The 12,366-nt window shown below is 45.5% G+C and overlaps 1 protein-coding gene across 1 annotated transcript in view; it reads right to left on the reverse strand.

Annotated features, from left to right (window-relative positions):
* Tgfa (transforming growth factor alpha) overlaps positions 1-12,366 on the reverse strand; it is an 88,386-nt gene that overhangs the window by 55,081 nt on the left and 20,939 nt on the right.

Below are 12,366 nucleotides of genomic sequence, written 5' to 3' on the forward strand. Positions count from 1 at the left end.
GAGTAAGTCCTCTGCCTGGAATGACTGCCTGCCCATACAGTCTCAGCAAGGGGTGCTGCTCTACAATAATATACATGGAATTATACAAACTATCAGGCTCTGGATGAGATATCAAATTAGGGTACTTCCCACTTCTACATCTTCAGTACAGACTTGATGGCTTCCTAATCTATCCATATGTACCAACCCATGAAAGTCAGTGAGTTTGGGTTCCTCAGCTGCCTGTCCTACTAACCTCTGGGGTCTCTCAAGCAGCTAATTTCATAATGACAAGTCTAAGGCAATATCTCCTGGTGACCTTCTGGTGACTGTGTGGCATAGGTGTCACAGTGTCATGGAAAGCTCCACATCTCTCTAGGTCAAAGAGACCCTCATGGACAGGGAGGTGGAGAAATGGCAGAGGGGTTGGACACTGTAGCTTCTGCCCCTTCTAAATTCTGATTGAGGTGTGCCTTGACTTTGGGTCACAGGACTATGGCAAAGTTGAAGTGGGTGTGTCGCTTCCTTAGAGTACAGTGTGCCTACTGAGTCTGGCAGCAGACGCTACTTTACCTGATGTCACTTTTCATTTCTCAGAACTCTCCAGAAATCAGAGAAGGAGCAACAGTTGCCCACCTTGTTCTCCTTCAGGACTCCTGAAGGACTTCAGCAAGGGACTACCTGAGATCCAGGGTCACGTGGTTGAAGTCCAAGGGTACTCAGGGCACAGACCTGGCTTTTGAGGATTTAAAAGGGCACCATCTACTTATGTTAATGAGTCAAAGATTGAGCAAACACCTACATAACAAAAGGAGGAAGAGGGTCAGATTGGGAGGGAAAGAGAAAGAAAAAGAGGTAGGAGGAAGGTCTATGGGCCCTGGAGATGGTTAAGAGCATACACTGCTTTCAGAGTTCCCATCACCCATGTCATTGGTGGCTCACAATCTCCAGCTCCAGGGTATCCAAGGGCAACTGGGTACCTGCACTCTGGTTCATACACACACACACACACACACACACACACACACACACACACACTTAAAAACATAAGTTTTTAGAAAGAAGAAGAAAGGGAGAAAGAAATAAGAGAAGGAAGGAAGGGAATCTGAACTCTGTGATCTCTGTTCTAAATAACTGAGACACACAGGGCAATGGCAGTGTCCCCATTATCACACTGCAGCAGAGGCCAATAATGTGAGCTGTTGAAGTCACTGAGACCATCCCAAACACCATCTCCAGCCATACCCTCCATCAGGGCCTGTTCCTCAAGTCACAAGGTAAAAATAAACTCATGTCCTCCCCCTTCTCTTCCTGTTCTAAGCAAGGCTGAAGACCAGGTCAGCCCCTCCCTCTACTTTGCAATCCAAGCCAAGCCCTCCTACACAGCCAGCCCCCACAGGGACACTTCATCCATCCCTGCATTTCAGCCTCCCCAGTCCAGGCCTCAGCACCTCTCTAGGCAGCTCAATGGTTGCCAAACCGGTTCTTCTGACAAGGCCTTTCCTCTTTTACTCTGGCTGCTGGAGCTATTGAGAGAGGGCAAAGGAGCCAGCACTCTGGACCAGCTCCTTTCCCAGCTCAACCCAGGCTGGAGTCTTGAGCCAGATTTAAACACAGTCTCAAAAGCCAGGCATGGTGGTGCATGACTGGAGGTTGAGCCTCTCCCAAATAAACAGCAACACTCTCCCCTCTAATCTACACACACACACACACACACACACACACACACACACACACACACAGACACACAGAGACACACAGACACACACAGACATACAGACACACATACAGACACACACACACATACACACACCAAGCCCCCAGAGGTACTACATCCAAACACCCCTGCCTCCTCTCTCTAGTGCTCAGACTTCCACTGCCTACCCCAGCTGCCACCATGCTTGGGGTCCTTGCAACTCTGATCTCTGTGGAACTGTTGAATTCTCTTTTCCTTCACCATGAAAGGTCACAGATTCCATCCCTTGGACAAATTCATTATGACACAAGGCTTAGGGGATTTGTCAAAAACCTGCAGGGCACTGAATAAGTGTTTCTTCCCATTTATTTTATTTTAGAGACAGGATTTAATTAATGTAGCCCAGGATGACCTTGAATCCTTGATCCTCCTGCATCATCTCCCTAGCTCTGGGATCTCAGGTTGCCCCACCATACTTGACTGCTCTTACTGACAGTTGCTTAGGTCAATGGATTGCTAATCACCCAGATCACAGCCATACATATTTCATATCATAATGTGTCCTGAAACATGCATGGACATTAACATTGTCTTTAAAGTGCTGCTCTCTAATGTTGGCACACCTCATCCTCCTGTGGAAATCATGTCTGCCTTTCAAAGTCCAGCTCATCTGTGGAAAACAATCACGCCTTTGCCAATTTACTCCTTCCTTGTGGCTTTGAGATTTTCCCACTCATCCATCTGTCCCAGTGGTATGGTGTTTCCTGTGTTCACTATCCCCATACTTGGCCTCAAGCCTGGTGCCTACTTTGGATGGACTGAGTTTCTCTAAGAAGTCTCCCTCTTGAAAAGGAAGCTGGAGGTGATGATGGGAACCTGTAGGAGTGGGCAGCCAGAAACCTGTCATTCCCCAGAATTCTCTGTTTAGACCCCTTTCTTCTTACATTTCTAGAGTTTCTTATTCAGATTTCAAGGGATTATATTCTGACCATTCATTCATTCATTCATTCATTCATTCATTCATTCATTCAAGTGGTGACCAAGTATCTATTACTGTGTTGGAGAGACTGGGGACAAAGAGGCCTGTCACTCACAACCCACACAATCCTTTTCCTATAAGAAGCTACCTTTCCAGTTCTTGAAAGCCATCACAGTGAACTTTAGAAATGATCTCTGAAGAGCTCAAGTGGAGTTTAGATCCTAATTTAAAAATGCCTAAAACTGACATCACAAACATGAGGTTGGCAGAGAGTTGACCCACTTGCAAAAGGAGGTGGTACATCCTAACTTGCTGAAAAGCTCCCAAGGTAAATAAACAGTGAAAATCAGCTAATGAGAAAGCCGAAGAAGTGCTTGAAAGAGATCCACCTTGTCCCAATGAGACACTTCTGTTCCTAAAGCCACATGTGTGCGCCGAAACATGTTGCCATACTGCCATAAAGATCCCTTCAATGAGAAGGGGTTCTGACCCTTCACCCACTCAGTAGCAGCAGAGTTCACTATGCTGCTCACTGATGCTGGCTTGAGTATGCGTACACATGTGCACGTGCGCGTGCACGCATACACACACACACACACACACACACACACACACACACACACACACACATGCCTGACAACACAGCTCTGGCTCATCAGTTACTTGCCAGGACTCAGAGCTATGTGTGTCCTGGGGCAAGGAAGGCCCTTGGCAAGGACTATCTGTAAGATCTGTGCCACAAACTTCTCTGCCAGGATGGAGCCCATCTCTGGGTTTGGGATGGGTCCTGAGTCAAGCTTCCTCTTCCTCCAGGGGCCCCTCTAGACATTCCCATCTGAGTTCCTGGAACTGCAAGGTAGCAGAGCTGGCTGGAGTCCTCAGTTGCTGAGTCACCAACAGGCTTTACCAGGGCCGAGTGGCAAAGACATTGTACCATGCTGAGTGCTCTGAAAGCCTGTGCCAGCTGACTACCTCAAGGTACCTTTGGAAAGGGTCCTAGAAGGATGAAGAAAAGTCTAGAGGCATGGGCTGACACAGGGTTGGGGTTCAAGTGGTACCATCCATGGGGCCCAAGGCCTTGGAGCCTGAAACAGGCAAAGAATGAGGCAGGATAGAAATACAGGGAAAGGAGTCCTTTACTCCAGCATCAGAATCATCTGGCCAGGTGATAAGCAAGCAATCCAGCACAATCAACATTGCTGAGAGGTAAACAAAGCAGTGAGCCAGGCTTATGGTCTGAACATGTATGATTTGGGCAGGGCTGTTACTATTCTTCCTTTTTCTGGGAATCTCTTACAAGTCTATTTTGTTTACAGTGGCAATAGCCTACCTTCCCACAACCCTGTGAGCTAGACTTTTCCTGGCCATAGCCCATCTTCCCTTAGTACTGTGATCTAGACTTCTCCTTTATCAAGTGTGATCTTGTCCTCAGGAACTATGTGTGACCTCATTCTGGTTTCTTAGCCATTTGAAGAGAACAACTTCAAAAACACCCAAATCTTATATATGACTACTGTAAAAATTATGAAAGGGACTCTTTTCTCTCTCTGAGAAGCCCAGATCCCCATTCTCACATGTGTCCTTTCATTGCACCCTTCTCTTACCTATAGTGCTTAAAAATATATATTTTAAGACATCTTTTTAAATCTCAGTTCTGCTTTATCCTGGCTCACCCTGAAAATCTTGCTTCACCTGAATCGAAAGATGATGGGATCCTCTTGGACTATTGAAAGAGGAGTTGTCCTATGTCCCTACGGCTACGGATAGAGTACACTTGCTGCCAGCAAATGTGGATGCCATTGCCAGTCGTTAGGTCTACAGGGATGGTATGAACCCTCTCTCCATCTATGTGGTCTACTGGGACATTGCAGCATCCCTGCTTATGGTAATTCAAATCATCCTTTGACCCCAACACCAACCAACATAATTAGCCTTTTGGCAGCTTCAAGCTGGCCAGGCATGGGGCATGTTTCCTTTCCATGTGTAGATATCCCACCTGGCCAGGGGCTTGGAAGCCCTTAAGAATGTGCAAACAGTCCCTGAACTCTGCTCCATTTCCTAAATGAGCAGCAAACACATTTCTTCCCACCACTGCCCAAGACTCAGGACACACGGGCACCTCCCGGGACCAAACACAGAAGGTGTTTGGGTCCAACACAGATCCAATCCACTTGGCAGGATTAAGATCAATGAAATATTAGTCTGGGTATGAAGGCAATTGGGAGGAAGGGACAATGAGTTCAGTGATTAGGAAGCATGGTCCCAGAGAGGAAGAAACAATCCCTAGAAGGTCACCAGCTTGTGGGGAGCACGTGGAAGCTCTGGGGTTTACACTGCAGACTGGCAGGGTTCCAGAAGTGAGGAGCAGGAATGACCCAGAAGGGAAAGGAAGGACAGGAGAGAAAAGCCCAGGGCTGGAAGGAAGAGTGGGTTGGGAGTGTGGCTAGCTTACTGCCTTTTACTAGAAGACCAGCAAACCCCTCGCCTTCCAGACAGCCTTCTTCCCGCTGGCAATACACCCCACTATGGTCTTTTGAATCCCACAGGGTTTTTGTGTTATTGTGGCAATGACAAGGACCACTTTTGGTATTTAGTGGGTGGGCCAAGAGTACTAAATTCCTGTAGTGCCTGGGACTTTGCTCCTTTCAGAATGTGATTGGTGCTTCTAGCGGAGACAGTGGAGACCCCCAAGGAGAGAATCTCTTCATTCCAGGCCCGAATGGTGCCTAAGCAGAAATGGCCAGCACATAGTGGAAAGGAGCTAGGGACAGTCACAAGAGCTGACAAGTCCCTCATCAGAACTTGGCAAATGGTCTCTCAGAGGTTAGACTGGGATTATGGGTAGGGTGTGAGGTGCTGACCTCATCTCATGTCCATCTGTCTGTACTTGTCTGTCTGACTTTTTTTCATGAACCAAAGGCATCTGGGTTGAATGGCACAACATCTGCTTGTATAGTATTGAGGCTGATTAGCCACAAACAAAGGCCATTTCAGAGGTTATGAGATTCTCAAGGGACATATAATTCTGATCGCCTAGTGCACAGCCCAGCTTGGAGACCCTGGTGTATTGCCATAAGGTCATTTGGATTGTCATGGCCACATGTAGCAATACCCTTTGGTGCTTTACATGTTCTCACTCATGCTCTCCAAATCTCATTTGTGGACCCTAGAGACACTGGTAAGGAACTAGGCACGGCTACTCAGTTTGGGGACAGACAATGCCATGTGCTTTTTGTTAATGACACTTTAGAACATTGAAAAGAAAAACAGTGTTACGAGTTGGGATCCTTCAGAGTTATGAAAGACATCATGGAGGGTAGGGCAGGAGCTCCCTGCCATCTCCTCTCACCCCCACTTTCTCCATGTTTATTCCTTCAGCTTCTGTTGGGGAAGAGCAGAAAGAGAAGAAGAAATAGGAAAAAAGGATGTTTGCTGCTAAGAAGGTTCAAATCTCACAATAACAGGGAGCTCTTGGGAAAAAGGAGGGAAGGAGCTAGGACTCCATGTTGAAGCCCCAGAGAAGGGTGCAATGGGACAAGGGTGTTGGAACACCCCTGTTTAGAGTGCTCTGAAGTACAGCCTAACAGCCAGACCCATCTCAGAGAAGGGGCCACTCCAGAGGACAGTTTGGGCACATGAGTCCTGCCATGGGGCCAAGCCATAGCCCCTTTTACTGCATATCAGAGTTGAAAATGAACCTTCACCAGAGTATCCATAGAAGTTGTCCATTAAGTGCTGGAACCTAGACACCACTGTGATGTCCCTCACAGGTAAGTGATAAATGGTGTGGTGTGGTCAGTGTGGGGCATTATATAGCAATGAAAACAAATACGCCAAGAAACTATCAAGACACAGGGGAGGCTGAACACCATAAGTTAACACCATTAACTTAGTAATAACATGACAGCATTGGCTTGTCAACTGTAACACACACACACACACACACACACACACACACACACACACACACACCAGTGGATGAAAGGACATACAAGAAGGCATTGGGAGCTCTAGATTTTTGTTCCATTTTTCTTTAAACCTGAAACTGCTCTAAATAATAGCCTATTAATTTATAAACCAGACCAAGCAAAAATTCCCCTCCCTTCTAATTGTCTAGTTGCTCTAGTCCTATGTCCAGGCAAAATGCCTCTCTCTGCTACATCCTGAAGAGTTGGGTGGGCTTTTCCAGACAGGCAGAGATCCTAATGAGCTTCAGATGGAGTCAAGAGATGACATGTAGCCGCCAAAAGAGTAATATACCGAGCATTACCAGTAAGCCACAGCTTCAGGGAAATATATAGATTAATAGAAATGGGTTAATTTATAAGAGAGAGCTAGCCAGTATTATGACTGAGCCATTGGGCAAACAATTATATTTAACATTAGCCTCATAGTGTTATTTTATGAGTGGATGTGGGGACATAGTGGGCAGGAGAGAAACCAGTCCAGCAGGACCCGGAGAGACAGAGAAAAACTTCCAACTACATGTGACAAAGGATAGTGGAATAGTGGTTAGTCAACCTCTTGGTCTTCCAGCCATATGTGAGAAGGGCTCCTTAGTGGATACTCTACACAGATTTCATCATATATGAACCATAGACATGAGACTTCTGCCACCTTCTCTGCCCTGTGAGTTCACCAGCGACAACCAGGCCAACACTCTCTCTTGAAGAAGATGACAACTCAAAGCTTACACACATCTGGTAAGAGGTAATCTCTATTTAGGAATTATCTTCATCACCCTGGCCTGTAGGAATGTCTGGGGAGAGTTTTCTTGATTGCTGATTGATGTGGGAGGGGCCAGCTCACCTTGGGCTAGGTAATCTCTGGGCAGGTGGGCTATAGAAGAAAGGGATTTGAGCAAGCTTCAAGGAGCAAGACAATAGGAAATATTCCTTTGTCATCCTTGATAGTTTCTTTCTTGAGATCCTGCCTTGACATCTCTCAGTGAAACTGTGATCAGAAGTATAGGCCAAATAAACTCTTTCCTCCCCAAGTTTTGGTCAGTGTTTAATCATAGCAAAAGAGAAACAAACAAGGAAAGCATGAAAAATAAGAAGCACAAGTAACAATACCCTCAGCCTGAGGAAATACATCTTTTTATCACTCTAAGAAAAATGGGTCATCATCTTGAGCATCAATATAAATAGGTTGCATGCACAGAGTCAACTCTATGCAGGATCCCCAGCAGACATTACTAATCAATCACAGAATTATCACTGAATTTAACTACAGCTCATAGAGTCATCTAAACAGTCACTTCCAAGACATCATAGTTGGCCTAGAAGATGAAACTGTTTCCCAGGTGTGCCAAGACAAAAAACAAAAAACAAACAAAACAAAAAATGCCCTCCCCCCCCCATTTTCTGCTATGCTAGTGGAATGGGAGTCAGATGGAGGAGGGAAGGAAGGAGGCAGATGAAGAGAGTCTCTGGAGGTAAATGACAGCCAACTATGGAATATTGCCATGATAGTTGAGACTAGAAACAGAAGCAAAGTCACCTGTCCCTCCCATTCTCAGGCAGACTGTGTCACCCAGACACCTGACTAGTATAACTGCAAACTGAAAGAGGGTTCTTTTAACCCCATCCCAATACTGAGAGTTATTGGGGCCGAATACTGATAGTGATTCATGCTGATTTCCTTATCTTCCCAAAGCAAAGATCTATCTTTCTTTCTTCCTTTCTTTCTTTCTTTCTTTCTTTCTTTCTTTCTTTCTTTCTCTCTCTCTCCCTCCCTCCCTGCCTCCCTCCTCCCCCCTCTCTCTTTCTTTCTTTCTTTCTTTCTTTCTTTCTTTCTTTCTTTCTTCCTTTCTTCCTTTCTTCTAGGAACAAAAGCTCTAGACATCTTTGAAAATAGCTCCTCAGGTGACAATCAGTAGAGACCAAGCAGCACCTGAACCATTTATGCACAAAGCAGAAGCAGAGAAAGTAGACTCAGAGAGAGTGAGCAGCACCACTGTTCTGCGCTTTGAAGTCATCTTCGTGGAGTCTAATAATGCCTTTCTACAAACAACTTTATCTTCAAGGCCAATGGGAAGGCCACTTGTCCACTTCTAGTTACTCTCAGCTGAGTAAGAGGTCATCATGGCTCCAGAAAGCATCCTTGACTAGGTCAGCCCCAGCCCACAGGGTGGGGATGGGTGATTGGCAATCCCAGGGAAGAGGACCAGACTGGTCAGGATGGGGTGAACTGCCAGTTAGACACCAGACTGGCTCACAAGCACAAACTGTGCCTTCCTTATATAAGGAAGTGCACACAAAGGAAAACATGTATCACATCATATATGAGGGGGTGAGAAATGAATCCCCATGTGACAGGAATCCAGTTCTCAAGGCCAAGGGCTCAGATAAAAGGTCTGTCCTTGAATATCATGTCTCTATCCTTGGCTTACTGACTTGTCTGGCTGCAGGCTGCTCTCTAGCCTCAGGCATTTCCCACAGAGGACAGGAGCCAGCAGGGAAGCTGTATTCTGGATCTTTCAAGAATCATAGCTATGAAGCCCAGTGGCTTTCCTTCCTATTAGAAAGCAAGACTTATTTCAGTAGGCCTTCTCTTTTTAATAGTCACCAGGCCTGAGCTTTTTGGGCTGAGAAGTCCCAGCTGAAATGATAAAAGGTTTCAATTAACAGGGCTGTTCTATTTTAAAAAGTTCACCCCTCCCCACAAGAAGATGTATCATTTGGGTCAGGGACAAGTGATGGGGTGTGGATCACAGAGAAATGCATAGACCCAATGAAGACCATGGCTGTTGGCAGAGTCATGGGGCAAACCTGCAGAGATTGAGGGGGTTGGGGGAGACTCCTGCTCTGGCAGAGAAGCATCTTAGAAGGAACTACTCTACTGTCTGTCTATATGCTGTTGGACCAGAAGGGTGGGCTCTGTCCACAGTCACCAGCAAAGCCAACTTCTTATTTCTGTAGTAGACACAGCATACCTTACCTAACTTAAAGAGAGATTGCTTTGGAAAATGATGCTCTGATAAGGTCCTTTAAATACAACATAGGCCTTTTCTTTTATGAGATGGAAGGTCCTACTATGTAGCCCAGGTTAGCCTTAAACTGATAATGCTCTTTTCTCAGACACCTCAGTGCTATGATAACAAGCTTGTACAAGACTAGAATCTTAAAGATGTATTTATTTAATGTGCTTTTTGGTCATGGTGTTTCGTTGAAGCAATAGAAACCCTAAGACACATTGTATGCCTATGCCCAAGGGCAAGCATGAGCATCATTACTAGCAAGTTCTAATATTTTTCTATAGTTAACTTTCCAGAAATAGATTACTAGGTACAAAGATCAAATACTTTATTATTATTATTATTATTATTATTATTATTATTATTATTATTATTTTGTTTTTTTTTGAGACAGGGTTTCTTTGTGGCTTTGGAAGCTATCCTAGAACTAGCTCTTATAGATCAGGCTGGTCTCAAACTCACAGAGATTCACCTGCCTCTACCTCCTAAGTGCTGGGATTAAAGGTGTGTGCTACTACTGCCCGGCATGATTTATTTTTTATTATTTTTAAAGTGTGTGTGTGTGTTTCTGTGTGTATGGGTATATGCATGTGAGTGCACTGCCTGTGGAAGTCAGAAGAGGGCATCAGATCCTCTGGAACTGGAGTTAAGGCCAGTGTAAGCTACTGGATTCCGGTGCTTAGAGATCTGAACATCAGTGTGTACTCTTAGCTGCTGAGCCATCTCTCTTGGTCCAAGATTCAGATTTGTAAAATCCTCAGTTTTTTTTCAGACATTTGCTCATTGTGAAGAGGTCTATTCCACCAGTGGGTTTGTGTATAATCAATGATTTGTCAATGTGTGCTTAAAAAGGAGAAAAAAAAAAAAAAAAAAAAAAAAAAAAAAAACAAAGACAAAAACAAAAACCTAAACACTTTAACAAACATTTGTAGAATTCCTACACAGACCCCTAACCTGAATCAGATACTTAGTGTCTGTCTACTCTAATACGCAAAGCCCTCCCCCAAAAGAAGTAAATAAATAAAAAAAAAAGCCACCAGCTGGACGAGGCTCTGGTGTAGGCGTGAGCAGCAAATGTTCCTTTGTTCTCATATGCTGCTCAAGTCAACAGCAGTATCTGTGCTTTTGCAGGCTGTATGGCATGGCTGGGGTGAAGATTGAAAGGAAGGCAGCGTGTAGCAAACCCACTAATCCAGGTTCTATCTTTAGTTGGCCTGTGAAGAACTGCAAGTGTTCATGTAAAGGTGTTAGAGCTGCTTCTGGCTTTCACTGTGATTTGAGGAAGCATTGACTAAAAGTTGTAGGGGTTGGGAGTGGAGAGGGGAGGCCAGGCCTGCGGCACAAGGCCTGCAGGTCACACTCTGTGACTTTTGTTGTCATTTATGGGTGACAGATTGTATAAGCACCTTTTGAAAAATTCAGGGTAGAACTGCAAACGGGATTCCACCAACAAATTTGCTCTAAGTTCCTAGGCACAATACGGATTTCAAGTGGCACCTTATGTGAACATGTGCCATCCAACCTGAACTCCTGACAGCAGGAGAAAGCTTCTGCTGTGCTCCTTTATAATATTCTCCAGTCTAGAGCAGGGCAGCTGTCCTTTGTAGCTAGCATGGGGACATGCAGGGAAGTTACTCTGACTGGGTGCAAATGCAGGGAATGGCAGCCTAGAAGCCTGACCACACAGATCAAGGTCAGCCAAACAATGGCCCCTCACACATGACCAACATCTCATATGATCTGGGGCTTGGCTTCCACAGCCTTCAGTGCCTAGCACCTCAGCCCCTACAGCCTTATTGCCCAGCACCTCTGCCTCCACAGCTTTCAGTGCCCAAGGATTCAGCCTGCATGGCCCTCTGTGACTTGATGCAGAGAACTGGAAGTAGTGGCTTGGGGGCAGGACAGAAGACAAGGATTCTTGATCCAAATCCGATTCTGGGTTCTGGCACTTGCTGGTTGCAGGAGTTTGAGCAAGTTATCTAATGTTTTTTGTGCCTCTGCTTCCTCATCTATGAAACTGGAGGTCTCAACATGGCTTACAGAATTGCCAGGTGGGGTCAGTGGGTTCTGTATGACATCTAAGGCACTTCGAGGACTTCTAAAGGCAGAGTGTTGTCTCCTCAGTACTCTTGCAACATTCTTCTGAGCCCAAGGTCCACTCTATATCTTATGCCCCTTTTTAAAAGCCCCTGTGTCCACTTAAATCACTTTCTGCAAGAAATTTCAGGGCTGGGGATCAGGGATAGGTCATGGTTCCCTTTGCAACATCACCAAGCCCAGCCCAGCGCAGTTATATACTGAGATAACCCACGAAATAACCTGAAGAGAGGCCTCCCTTGCTTCATGTTGACTGGCTGTATGTTCCTTATTATCCTGTTGGTTCTGTAATACACTGTGGATGAAATAGCCATGTTGGGTAAATTACCCAATGGCGTATTAGAGTTGGGCCACAAAAATCACAAAGGCCACTTGATCATGTAGATGACCCCACTTGGGGTGGCAGATGTAAGAGTCCATTGCTTCCCTTTAATCTGAAGTCCAGAAAAGGCAATTCAGTTGAAAGGGCTGTTTTGTTTATTTTCCGTCGTTGCACACTATGGGAAAGAGGCTGTTCACAGGAAGCCAAGCTCATGTTACATAACCAGTTGTTGCTGTTTTACTAAGGGTGCGTCTCTCAGCTTTCAAGTGGTTCACTGGTGCAGAGCTGGTCCGTTATCCTGCTACCTTAACCTG

Source organism: Phodopus roborovskii, unplaced genomic scaffold, assembly GCF_943737965.1.
Source record: "Phodopus roborovskii unplaced genomic scaffold, PHOROB, whole genome shotgun sequence".
Classification (NCBI taxonomy): domain Eukaryota; kingdom Metazoa; phylum Chordata; class Mammalia; order Rodentia; family Cricetidae; genus Phodopus; species Phodopus roborovskii.